At 47.2% G+C, this 14,259-nt stretch overlaps 2 non-coding genes across 2 annotated transcripts; both read left to right on the forward strand.

Annotated features, from left to right (window-relative positions):
- The first annotated feature begins 6,372 nt into the window (after positions 1–6,372).
- On the forward strand, positions 6,373–6,459 carry trnastop-uca (transfer RNA opal suppressor (anticodon UCA)). Its single transcript has one exon. It is a non-coding gene; the product is annotated as a tRNA-Sec (tRNA).
- Positions 6,460–9,155: 2,696 nt separating this feature from the next.
- Positions 9,156–9,242, forward strand: trnastop-uca (transfer RNA opal suppressor (anticodon UCA)). Its single transcript has one exon. It is a non-coding gene; the product is annotated as a tRNA-Sec (tRNA).
- Positions 9,243–14,259: the final 5,017 nt, after the last annotated feature.

A 14,259-nucleotide genomic window follows, 5' to 3' on the forward strand; every position in this document is an offset into this window, starting at 1 on the left:
CAGAAAGCAGAGAGTCGGGATAAACGGGTCCTTTTCAGAATGGCAGGCAGTGACTAGTGGGGTGCCGCAGGGCTCAGTGCTGGGACCCCAGCTATTTACAACATACATTAATGATTTAGATGAAGGAATTGAGTGTAATATCTCCAAGTTTGCAGATGACACTAAGCTGGGTGGCGGTGTGAGCTGTGAGGAGGATGCTAAGAGGCTGCAGGCTCACTTGTAGAGGTTAGGTGAGTGGGAAAATGCATGGCAGATGCAGTATAATGTGGATAAATGTGAGGTCATCCACTTTGATGGCAAAAACAGGAAGGCAGAATATTATCTGAATGGCGGCAAATTCAGAAAAGGGGAGGTGCAACGAGATCTGGGTGTCATGGTACATCAGTCATTGAAAGTTGGCATGCAGGTACAGCAGGTGTTGAAGAACGAAAATCAAATGTTGGCCTTCATAGCTATGGGATTAGGGTGTAGGAGCAGGGACGTCTTACTGCAGTTGTACAGGACCCTGGTGAGGCCTGGAATATTGTGTTCAGTTTTGTTCTCCTAATCTGAGGAAGGACGTTCTTGCTATTGAGGGAGTGCAGCAAAGGTTCTCCAGACTAATTCCCGGATGGCAGGATTGACATATGAGGAGAGACTGGATAGACTGGGCTTGTCTTCGCTGGAGTTTAGAAGGATGAGAGGGGATCTCATAGAAATATATAAAATCCTGACGGGACTGGAAACGTTAGATGTAGAAGAATGTTATCGATGTTGGGAAGTCCAGAACCAGGGAACACAGTCTAAGGATAAGGGGTAAGCCATTTAGGACTGAGCTGAGGAGAAACTTTTTCACTCAGAGAGTTGTTAACCTGTGGAATTTTCTACCGCACTGAGTTGTTGATGCCAGTTCATTGGATATATTCTAGAGGGAATTAGATATGGCTCTTACGGCTAAAGGGATCAAGGGGTATGGAGAGAAAGCATGAAAGGGGTACTGAGGTGAATGATCAGCCATGATCTTATTGAATGGTGGTGCAGGTTCGAAGGGCCGAATGGCCTAATCCTGCACCTATTTTCTATGTTTCTGTAGTGTCCTTACACCTTACTATAGAATCACATCTGGCATGTATTGCAGACAAGGTCACTACGTGGCCTGATCCTTTAATCCCAGAAGTACTGACCCTGCGTGGGACCTCCCTTATATAGCTGGATGACCAGGTGAGGAGTGCCTCCCACAAGTTCACCCCCTGTCGTCAAGGTGTACATTTCTCAGGTGTATACAGTGTACAGTGTTGTTACATAAAGGTTACAGTTATGTGAAGGTTACAAACATGACATCACCTCCCCCCAACGTCTTTGGGTCAAAGATTGAGTCTTTCAGGCGGTCAACATTCTCTCGTAGAGCGCCGCAGTTGGGGCTCTGGTGGTTAAGCCTTGGCATGTGTTTCCTGAGGTGATTCCGGCCTGTCCGGGCTGGCCGAAGGGATTGTGCATGCTGGTGAATGTCCTTGTTGCTCATTCACTGGCAGTGGTGTGGGTAACACCTCATGATCTTCCTCAGGTTCCTCAGTGTCCAAGCTGAACCTTTTCTTTACTTGGTCCAGATGTTTGCGGCATATCTGCCCATTGTTAAGTCTAACCACTATGACTCTATTCCCCTCTTTGCCAATTACAGTACCCTCAAGCCACTTGGGTCCCAAAGCATGATTGAGAACGACTACAGGGTCATTGATTTCTATGCATCTCCCCAGTGAGTTGCAATCATGGCACTCGATTTGTGACTGGCGCTTGCCCTCAACAATGTCTGACAGGGCTGGATGAATGAGGGACAGCCGGGTTTTAAGCATGCATTTCATGAGTAGTTCCGCGGGCAGGAATCCCGTGAGCGAATGCGGACGGGACCTATAGGCCAGCAGGAGGCGCGATAGGCGGTACTGAAGGGAGGGTCCTTGAATCCGGAGCATGCCCTGTTTTATGATTTGGACTGCACGTTCCGCCTGGCCATTGGACGCTGGCTTGAACGGTGCTGTCCTGACGTGTTTGATACCATTACCCGACATAAACTCCTGGAATTCATAGCTAGTGAAACACGGGCCATTGTCGCTAACCAGGATGTCCGGCAATCCGTGACTCGCAAAGACCGTACGCAGACTCTCCACAGTGGTGGATGTTGTGCACAAATTCAATATGATGCACTCGGTCCATTTCGAGTATGCATCGACAACAATCAGGAACATTTTTCCCATGAACGGCCCACGTCGTCTACGTGAATACGTGACCATGGCCTGGTGGGCCAGGGCCACGGGCTGAGTGGGGCCTCCCTGGGGGCATTTCCCAGCTGAGCACACGTCGTGCCCCTGCGAACCCAGTGTTCCAGGTCTGAGTCAATTCCCGGCCACCATACATGTGACCGGGCAATGGGCTTCATTAGCACGATGCCTGGGTGCTCGCTGTGGAGTTCCCTGATGAATGCTTCCCTTCCTTTCTGGGGCATAACTACCCGGCTGCCCCATAGCAGGTAGTCGGCTTGGATGGAGAGCTCGTCTATCCATCTATGAAACGGTCTGACCTCGTCGGGGCACGCTCCGTGTGCGGGCGACCAATCCCCAATCAGGACACATTTCTTAATCAAAGATAGAAGGGGATCTCTGTTGGTCCAGATTTTGATATGACGGGCTGTGATGGGGGAACCTGTGGTGTCGAAAGCATCAACGACCATGACCATCTCCGCGCTTTGCTCTGACGCCCCCTCAGTGGTCGCCAGTGGGAGCCTGCTGAGCGCATCAGCGCAATTTTCGGTGCCTGGTCGGTGCCGTATGGTGTCGTCAAACGCAGCCAGCATGAGAGCCCACCGCTGTATGCGAGCTGACGCATTGGCATTGACAGCCTTGTTGTCGAAAACAGGGATGTTAACGGCTTGTGGTCCGTTTCCAACTCGAACCTTCTGCCGAAAAGGTACTGGTGCATCTTTTTCACCCCATAGACACATGCAAGTGCTTCCTTTTCAACCATCCCGTATCCCCGTTCTGCCTGGGAGAGCGACCTGGAGGCATAAGCCACAGGTTGGAGTTGGCCCTCATCATTACTCTGCTGCTACACGCACCCAACCCCATCGGAGGATGCATCACACGTAAAACCAGTTTCTTACAGGGGTTGTACAAGGTCAACAGCTTGTTCGAACAAAGCAGGTTCCGCACCCGATTGAAAGCCCGTTCTTGACCGTCCCCACAAAACCATTCGTAACCCTTACGCAGGAGCACGTGTAGCAGCTCCAACAATGTGCTTAAGTTCGGCAGAAAGTTCCAGAAGTAGTTCAAGAGTCCCAGGAATGACCGCAACTCCGATGTGTTGCCAGGCCTGGGCGCACGACGGATCGCCTCCGTTTTGGATCCGGTCGGCCGGATCCCGTCTGCGGCAACCCTCCTGCCCAAAAACTAGATCGCTTGGGCCAAAAACACACACTTGGACTTCTTTAGTCGCAAGCCTACCCAGTCCAGTTGGCGAAGCACCTGCTCCAGGTTGTGGAGGTGTTCCTCGATGTCTTGACCTGTGATTAGGGTGTCATCTTGGAGTACAATTGTTCCAGGAATGGATTTGAGCAAGCTTTCTATGTTCCTCTGGAAGATAGCGGCCGCTGAATGAATGCCAAATGGACAGCTGTTGTAAACAAATAGCCCCTTGTGCGTAGTGATGGTGGTCAGAAGCTTGGATTCTTCAGCCAGTTCCTGAGTCATGTCGGCTGAAGTGAGGTCCAACTTAGTGAACAGCTTGCCACCTGCCAGTGTGACAAAAAGATCCTCCGTTCTCGGAAGCGGGTATTGGTCCTGTAGTGACACTCGGTTGATGGTGGCCTTGTTGTCACCACAAATCCTGACCGAGCCATCCGCTTTAAGGACAGGAACGATGGGGCTTGCCCAGTCACTGAATTCAACAGGCGAAATTATGCCCTCTCTTTGCAGCCTGTCCAACTCACTCTCAATTCTCTCACGCATCACATACGGCACGTCTCTGGCTTTGTGGTGCACTGGTCTGGCGTTCGGGGTGATGCGTATCACTACTTTGGTGTCCTTAAAAGTCCCGACACCTGGTTGAAAAAGTGACTCAAATTTCTGTAGAACCTGTGAGCATGAACTTCGCTCCACAGATGAAATGGCATGCACATCCCCCCATTTCCAGTTCATCTCGGCTAACCAGCTCCTCCCCAAGAGCGCAGGACCATTCCCCGGGACAATCCAGAGTGGCAGCCGGTTCTCCGATCCATTGTGTGTGATCACCAAGTTTGCACTGCCTAGCACTGGGATGATCTCTCTGGTGTACGTCCGTAGCCGTGTTTCAATGCGTTTCAGTTTGGGCCTGTTAGCTTTGTGTGGCCGTAGTTTTTCAAATTGTTGGGCACTCATAAGTGACTGGTTGCCTCCTGTGTCCAGCTCCATGCGTACCGGGATGTCATTTAATAGGACTTTCATCATCATAGGTGGCGTTTTGGTATATGTGCTGTGGATGTTTGCCACATGAACCCGCTGGACTTCAGCAGCCATAACTTTGACCCAAGCATCAACCTGCCTTGCAGATCCCTCGTTTGGTTCCTCTGCCTCATAAACTAGCCTTGCTACTGGCTTTCTGCACATTCTGGCCAAATGTCCACTGAAGTTACAGTTTCTACAGATAAATTGTTGAAACCTACAGGTTTTCGCAGCGTGTCTGCCACTGCACCTGCAGCATGAGCTGAGATTGTTGTGAACAATGAAACTGTTACCAGGTATTCCTCTCTGATCGTTTCTTTGATTACTCCTGAGCACTCTGTTGGGGAGTATCAATGGTCCCATCCCGGGAGGCATTGTCCCTTGTGATGGCGTGAATTGCCGATCCCCTTGCCATTGTCTCTGTTGCTGGCCCACCCTAGAGTCTGCTGCTACCTGGGCGGTGTGGAATTGCCCTTGCCTGCCTGTGGGGTTCTGAGTCACGTTTACAATGTTAACTCCCTGTTCCATCGCTACGTTGGAACCACGGCTGTGCATGTAAATTTTCTTGGTCTCCTCTTCCCCTGCCATGAAGGTCTGAGCTATCAACGCTGCCCTATCCAAAGACAAGTCCTTGGTCTCGATAAGCTTGCTATCCCGGCATGACCAATGCCCTCAATGAAGAAATCCCTAACGTCTCCCCACTGCAGGCTTCTGTGAACTTACAGAGTCTGGCCAAACGCCAAAGGTCTGCAACGAAGTCCGATATGCTTTGTCCATCCCGACGCCATTGTGTATAGAACCGGTGCCGGGCCATGTGTATACTGCTCGCTGGTTTGAGGTGCTCACCAATCAGTGTGCTGAGCTCTTCAAAGGACTTGCCCGCCGGCTTCTTGGGTGCGAGCAGGTCTTTCATCAGCGTATACGTCTTGGCTCCACAGCTGGCCAGTAGATGCGCCCTCCGCTTGTCAGTCGCTTCCTCTCCCAGCCAGTCCTTTGTGACAAAGCTCTGCTGGAGCCTCTCAACAAAATCGTCCCAGTCCTCACCAACACAATACAGTTCCTCTGTGCTGCCGGTGGCCATCTTCATGAGTCGTTGATTCCCGTTTCTCGTCGCGAAATATAGTGTCCTCACACCTTGCTATAGAATCACACGAGGCATGTATTGCAGACAAGGTCACTACGTGACCTGAACCTTTATTGTCAGGGCCAAGAAGTGCTGACCCTGCGTGGGACCTCCCTTTATATACCTGGATGACCAGGTGAGGAGTGTCTCCTACAAGTTCACCCCCTGTGGTCAAGGTGTGCATTTCTCAGGTGTATACAGTGTACAGTGTTGTTACATAAAGGTTACAGTTATGTGACGGTTACAAACATGACAGTTTCTATGAATCTCGCCATCGCAACCTGTTACAGGTATTTACACTTGGCACAGAACATGGCCTCATGGTCCAACCAAAGGTTCGGGGGTAATCTATGACCCAACCGAGTCGACATAGAATGACACATCATTTAACAGCACAGAAGCAGTCCATTCGGCCCAATCGGTCTATAGAATCGTCAGCCTGGCGGTATGGGATCATGCGACAGTTTCGGTCCTAACCTCAGGGTCCAATTATCAGCAGATTGCAGGAAGCTCAGTCTGAGTGAGGATTTCTGTATCTCGGAGGATGCTGGGCTCTTCAAGGGCTGCGTCCTCAATCAATCAATGAAAGGCCGAAGAACGTTAATAATATGCAACCTAATCTGCATAGTCAATCCTGTCAGACTTTGATAAAAAATAGATGGTGTTATTTTTGCTATGTTCTCAATGTAAATCTGAATCTAAAACTGGGAAGTAGTTGAGCGACACTGATAATCTACTCACCCTGAATCTAATGTGTTACATCTTTCTGTGTTTTATATAAGCCTGCCCCGGTGTTAGTTTATTGTCTGGATGATTCTCAGTGGTCTGGGATGCAGGCTTCAAACCTGTAGCTGTCTAGTGACAGAGTGGTTCAATTCCACCTTTCAGGTGGAGTGTGTGTGATGATTAATGGATCTGTAGGTAGTTATTTTAAAATAGTCCTAATATCCACTCACCTCGATAAAGTGAAGTAATGTGGGGGCACAATCTTAAAATTTGTCCCAAGCTATTTCAGAATGACATCTGAAAGTGATTTATCAAACACGATGGTTTGTGGAAATCTGTAATTCACACCCTTCCACCTGCCAAAGGCTGTGAATGTTGTGCCAGTTGGAGTTTCAAAGACTGAGATCAATATATTGAGGTAAAGTTACAAAGGCACATGGACCAAAGGTGGGTTAATGGAGTTGAGGTACAGCTCATCCATCATCGAATGGAATGGTGGTACAGGCTCGAGGGGCTGAATGGCCCACTGCTGTTACTAATTGTGGCTGCAGAAATTAGTCACAAAGGTTATAATATCACTTTCACTTACAGTGCGAACATCTGCAGTTCAGTTACCAGTGTTCGCAATGATCTGCAAGAGGTTTATTGGGTAATGGGGGATGTGGGCAATCGGCCTGTGGTGTAGTCGGAGGCCCCTGTGTCTGGGATGGAATATCGCGCACTGCTCTTGCCAAAGTTCTGAAACATAATTTGATGAAAGGCTCCCTCTCACTCTAAGCCTGAGGGACTTCATTTTTTCTGCAATGGCAGAATATGACATGGAAAGATACAACAGCACCTCCAATAACAAGTACGAGGGGCTCGTGGATTTCTTTGTCACTAAGATTGAGACCAGCCATTCAGCTGCCCCTGCTGTATCTCCCCTTCCCTTGACCACCAAGCAGTAATTCCTCTCAGGCTCTGTGCTAACCCTGAACTTGCTTCATTCTTTGGTTTCCCGTGTATCTCCCCTCAGGCTCTGTCTGAGTTCATCTTCTCCATGGAACCCACCCCCTGCTCCCCTGACCTCATTTTGGTTGAACTGTGGACCACCCAACTTCCCTTCCTGGACACCATGCTAGCTGACATTGTACCCTCTCCTCAGGTACTGTCCCTCTCCCTTTCAAAACCAGCAACATCATCACCTCCTCAACTAACCAACCCTCGGCCCTTCTGCCCTTGCAAGCTACTGCCCCATCTCCACCCTTCCTCCAACATTCCTCTTGATGCACTCCCAATGGAAAGTTTATCGAAGTTTCATGTTTCAAGGACTGCATTCAATGACTTTCACCCGTGAGCAGCAGGTGAGTTATCACAACTACCACACAGTCAGTGTATCACCCACACATCAGACAGAGGCGAGATGTTAAGATCTCCATCGCAACCTGTTAGAGGCATTTACACTTGGCACACAATATGGCCTCATAGTCCACCGAAAGGTTCAGGGATAACCTATGACCGAACCTAGTAGACTTAGAATGACACATCATTTTACAGCACAGAAACAGGCCATTCGGCCCAATCAGCCTGAGTTTGCTGATGATACAATGATGGGAGGAAGGGTAATGTGTGAAGAGGACATAAAGGGGCTGCAGAAGGACATAGACAGTGAATGGGCAAAAATTTGGCAGATGGAGTATAATGTTGGAAAGTGTGAGGTTATGCACTTTGGCAGAAAAAATCAAAGAGCAAGTTACTATTTAAATGGAGATAGATTGCAAAGTGCTGCAGTACAATGGGACCTGGGGTACTTGTGCATGAAACACAAAAGGATAGTATGCAGGTACAGCAAGTGATCAGGAAGGGCAAAGGAATCTTGGCCTTTATTGCAAAGGGGATGGAGTATAAAAGCAGGGAAGTCTTGTTACAGCTGTACAGGGTATTGGTGAGGCCACACCTGGAGTACTGCGTGCAGTTTTGGTTTCCATATTTACGAAAGGATATACTTGCTGTGGAGGCAGTTCAGAAAAGGTTCATTAGGTTGATCCCGGGGATGAGGGATTTGACTTATGAAGAAAAGTCATAAGTCTAATTGAACAATTAGGTTGGGCCCCTATTCATTGGAATTCAGAAGAATGAGAAGTGATCTTATAGAAATGTATAAGATTATGAGGGGGCTTGACAAGGTGGATGCAGAGAGGATGTTTCCACTGATGGGGAGACTAGAACTAGAGGGCACGATCTTAGAATAAGGGGCCGTCCATTTAAAACTGCCTCAGAGAGCTGTGGAAACTGGGACATGAAATAAATTTATGACAGAAATAGACAGTTTCTTCAACGATAAGGGACTTAAGAAGTTATGGGGAGCAGGCGGGGAAGTGGAGCTGAGTCCATGATCAGATCAGCCATGATCTTAGTGAATGGCGGAGCAGACTCGAGGGGCCTTATGGCCGACTCCTGCTTCTATTTCTTCTGTTCTTATGTTCTTATCGATCGTCGGCTTGGTGGCATGGGATCATGCGACAGTTTCGGTCCTAACCTCAGGGTCCAATTATCAGCAGATTGCAGGAAGCTCAGTCTGAGTGAGGATTTCTGTATCCCGGAGGATGCTGAGCTCTCCAAGGGCTGCGTCCTAAAACAATCAATGAAAGGCTGAAGAAGGTTAATAATATGCAAATAATCTGCATAGTCAATCTTGTCAGGCTTTGATGAAAAATAATGGTGTTATTTTTGCCATGTTGTGAATGTATGGATACGGTGTGATGTAAATCTGAATCTAAAACTGGGAAGTAGTTGAGCGACACTGATAATCTACTCACCCTGAATTAAATGTGTTACATCTTTCTGTGTTTTATATAAGCCTGTTTCGCTGTTAGTTTATTGTCTGGATGAGTCTCAGTGGTCTGGGATGCAGGCTTCAAACCTGTAGCTGTCCAGCGACAGAGTGGTTCAATTCCACCTTTTAGACGCAGTGTGAGTGATGATTAATGGATCTGTAGGTTGTTGTTTTTAAATAGTTGGAGTATCCACTCGCCTCGATAAAGTGAAGTCATTTCTATTGGTGTAATAATCCATAACATGCGGGCATGATCTTAAAATTTGACCCAGGCTATATAGGAGTGACATCAGGAAGTGATTTATCAAACACAATGGTTTGTGGAAATCTGGATTTCACACCCCTCCACCTGCCAAATGGCTGTGAATGTTGGGCCAGTTGGAGCTTTGAAGACTGATATCGATAGATTTAGATAAAGTTACAAAGGGATATGGAATAAAGGTGGGTTAATGGAGTTGAGGTACAGATCAGCCATGATCGAATGGAATGGCAGTACAGGCTCGAGGGGCTGAATGGCCCACTGCTGTTACTAATTGTGGCTGCAGAAATAAGTCACAACAGTTATAATACCTGTTTCCATCTCCTATTTCCACCTCCGTAACATTGCCTGCCTCCGTCTCTGCCTCAGCTCTTCTGCTGCTGAAACCCTCATCCATGCCTTTGTTGCCTCTAGACTGACAACTCCTGGCTGGCCTCCCACATTCTACAATATGTCAACTTGAGGTCATCCAAAACTTGGCAGCCCGTACCCTTATTCGCACCAAGTCCCACTCACCCATCAGCCCTGTGCTCACTGACATTCATTGACTCCCGGTTAAACAACACCTCGATTTCAAAATGTTCATCCTTGTTTATAAATCCCTCCATGGCCTCTCCTGTTGCTATCTCTGTCGTCTCTCTCAAGCTCACAACCCCACGAGATGTCTGCGCTCCTCAAATTCTTCCCTCGTGAGCATCTTTGATTACAATCGCTCAACCATTGGTGGCCGTGCCTTCTGTTGCCGAGGCCCAAAATTCTGTAATTGCCTCCCCAAAACTCTACACCTCTCTACCTCTCTTACCTTCTTCAAGACGCACTTTAAAATAAAAACTACCTCCTTAACCAAGTTTTTGGTCATCTGCCGTAATTTCTTCTTATGTGGCTTGGTATCAAATTCACCTGTTTTGTCTTCCAACCCTGCTGTGAAGTGACATGGAACATTTTACTACGTTAACGGCGCTATTTAAATCAAAGATTTTTGGTTGTTTCACTTACAGTGTGAACATCTACAGTTCAGTTACCAGTGTTCGCAATGATCTGCAAGAGGTTTATGTGGGTAATGGGGGATGTGGGCAATCTGCCTGTGGTGCAGTCAGATCTCCCTGGTATCCCTGTCTGGCCTGTTCTATCATTCTGAAAGAGTGAGGACCACGGAATGTGACTGGCCTTTAAAGCCCATTATAAATTAACATCCTGCCCGCACTGTGTGCGACTGAGTCGGTCACGGATACAATCACTGAGGAGACGTTCAGCGTTCAGTTGAAGGCTCTGCACGTTCTGGGATGGAATATCGCGCATTGCTCTTGCCAAAGTTCTGAAACATGATTTGATGAAAGGCTCCCTCTCACTCTAAGAGGGATAGACATTTTCTGCAACAGCAGAATATGACATGGAAAGATACAACAGCACCTCCAAGACAGGATCTCATAGAAACGTTTAAAATTCTGACTGGTTTAGACAGGTTAGATGCAGGAAGAATGTTCCCAATGTTGGGGAAGTCCAGAAGCAGGGGTCACAGTCTAAGGATAAGGGGTAAGCCATTTAGGACCGAGATGAGGAGAAACTTCTTCACCCAGAGAGTGGTGAACCTGTGGAATTCTCTACCACAGAAAGTTGTTGAGGCCAATTCACTAAATATATTCAAAAAGGAGTTAGATGTAGTCCTTACTACTCGGGGGATCAAGGGGTATGGCGAGAAAGCAGGAATGGGGTACTGAAGATGCATGTTCAGCCATGAACTCATTGAATGGTGGTGCAGGCTCGAATGGCCGAATGGCCTTCTACTGCACCTATTTTCTATGTTTCGATGTTTCTATAACAAGTACGAGGGGCTCATGGACTTCTTTGTCACTGAGATTGAGACCACCCGTTCAGCTGCCCCTGCTGTATCCCCCCTTCCCTTGCCCACCAAGCAGTAATTCCTCTCAGGCTCTGCGCTAACCCTGAACCTGCTTCATTCTCTGGCTTCCCGTGTATCTTCCCTCAGGCTCTCTCTGAGTTCATCTTCAGTTCATCTTCTCCATGCAGCCCACCCCCTGCTCCCCTGACCTTATTTTGGCTGAACTGTGGACCACCCAACTTCCCTTCCTGGACACCATGCAAGCTGACATTGTACCCTCTCCTCAGGTACTGTCCCCCTCCCTTTCAAAACCACCACCATCATCACCTCTTCAAATAACCAACCCTCGGCCCTTCTGTCCTTGCAAGCTACTGCCCCATCTTCCCCTTCCTTCAACATTCCTCTTGACGCACACCCAGTGGAATGTTTATCCAAGATTCATGTTTTAAGGACTGCATTCAATGACATTCACCCGTGAGCAGGAGGTGATATTTCACAATTGCAACATAGTCAGTGTCTCACCCACACATCAGACAGAGGCGCAATAGTACGAAGGACATTAGCTTGGATGATATGGAATCTGTATGGTTGGAGATGCGGAATACCAAAGAATACCATCGGAGTTGTGTACAGCCCACCAAACAGTCGTGGTGAGGTTGCGGACAGCATCAAACAAGAAATGAGGGATGCGTTCAATAAAGGTACAGCAGTTATCATGGGTGACTTTAATGTACATATAGATTGGGCTAACCAAACTGTTAGCAATACAGTGGAGGAGGATTTCCTGGAGTCAATAAGGGATGATTTTCTCGACCAATATGTTGAGGAACCAACTCGAGGGCTCGCCATCCTAGACTGGGTGATGTGTAATGGGAAAGGACTAATCAGCAATCTTGTTGTGCGAGGCCACTTGGGGAAGAGTGACCATAATATGGTAGAATTCTTTATTAAGATGAAGAGTGACAAAGTTAATTCAGAGACTCGGGTCCTGAACTTGAGGAAAGGTAACTTCAATGGTATGAGATGGGAATTGGTTAGAAAAGACTCGCGAATAATATTTAAAGGATTGACAGTGGATAGGCAATGGCAGACATTTAAAGATCACATGGATGAACTTCAACAATTGTACATCCCTGTCTAGAGTAAAAATAAAACGGGGAAGGTGGCTCAACCGTGGCTAACATGGGAAATTAAGGATAGTGTTAAATCCAAGGAAGAGGCATTTAAATTGGCCAGAAAAAGCAGCAAACCTGAGGACTGGGAGAAATTTAGAATTCAGTGGAGGAGAACAAAGGGTTTAATTAGGAGGGGGAAAATAGAGTACGAGAGGAAAGTTGCAGGGATCATAAATATGACTGCATAAGCTTCTATAGATAGGTGAAGAGAAAAAGATGAGTGAAGACAAACGTCTATCCCTTGCAGTCAGAATCAGGTGAATTTATAATGGGGAACAAAGAAATGGCAGACCAATTGAACAAATACTTTGGTTCTGTCTTCATGAAGGAAGGCACAAATAGCCTTCCGGAAATACTAGCGGACTGAGGGTCTAGTGAGACAGAGGAACTGAAGGAAATCCTTATTCGGCAGGAAAGTGTGTTAGGGAAATTGATGGGATTGAAGGCCGATAAATCTCCGGGTCCTGATAGTCTGCATCCCAGAGTACTTCAGGAATTGGCCCTGGAAATAGTGGATGCATTGGTGATCATTTTCCAGCATTCTATAGATTCTGGATCAGTTCCTATGGACTGGAGGGCAGCTAATGTAAAACCTCTTTTTAAAAAAGCAAGGAGAGAAAAATCGGGTAATTATAGACCAGTTAGCCTGACATCAGTAGTGGGGAAAATGTTGGAATCAATTAGTAAAGATAAAATAGCAGTGCATTTGGAAAGCAGTGACAGGATCAGTCCAAGTCAGCATGGATTTATGAAAGGGAAATCATGCTTGACAAATCTTCTAGAATTTTTTGAGGATGTACCTAGTAGAGTGGACAAGGGCGAACCAGTGGATGTGGTGTATTTGGACTTTCAAAAGGCTTTTAACAAGGTCCCACACAAGAGATTGGTGTGCAAAATTAAGCCTATGATATTGGGGGTAATGTACTGACATGGATAGAGAACTGGTTGGCAGTCAGGAAGCAGAGAGTTGGGAAAAACACGTCCTTTTCAGAATGGCAGGCAGTGACTAGTGGAGTGCCGCAGGGCTCAATGCTGGGACCCGAGCTATTTTCAATAAATATTCACGATTTAGATGAAGGAATTGATTGTAATATCTCCAAGTTTGCAGATGACACTAATTTAGTGTGAGCTGTGAGGAGGACGCTAAAAGGCTGCAGAGTGACTTGGATAGGTTAGGTGAGTGGGCAAATGCATGGCAGATGCAGTGTAATGTGGATAAATGTGAGATTATCCACTTTGGTGGCAAAAACACGAAGGCAGAATATTATCTGAATGGCGTCAGATTTGGAAAAGGCGAGGTGCAACGAAACCTGTGTGTCATGGTACATCAGTCATTGAAAGTTGGCATACAGGTACAGCAGGTGGTGAAGAAGGCAAATGCTATTTTGGCTTTCATAGCTAGGGGATTTTAGTATAATAGCAGGGAGGTCTTACTGCAGTTGTACAGGGCCTTGGTGAGGCCTCAACTGGAATATTGTGTTCAGTTTTGGTCTCCGAATCTGAGGAAGGAAGTTCTAGCTATTGAGGGGAGTGCAGCGAAGGTTCTCCAGACTAATTCCCAGGATGGCAGGACTGACATATGAGGAGAGACTTAAGCGACTGGGCCTGTATTCACTGGAGTTTAGAAGGATGAAAGGGGATCTCTTAGAAACATATAAAATTCCTACGGGACTGGACTCGTTAAATGCAAGAAGAATGATACCTAAGTTGGGGAAGTCCAGAACCAGGGAACCCATTCTAAGGATAAGGGGTAAGCCATTTAGGACTGAGATGAGGAGAAACTTCTTCACTCAGAGAGTTGTTAACCTGTGGAATTCTCTAGCGCAGAGAGTTGTTGATGCCAGTTCATTGGATATATTCAAGAGTGAATTAGATA

This window comes from Pristiophorus japonicus, chromosome 19 (assembly GCF_044704955.1).
Source record: "Pristiophorus japonicus isolate sPriJap1 chromosome 19, sPriJap1.hap1, whole genome shotgun sequence".
NCBI classification, from domain to species: domain Eukaryota; kingdom Metazoa; phylum Chordata; class Chondrichthyes; family Pristiophoridae; genus Pristiophorus; species Pristiophorus japonicus.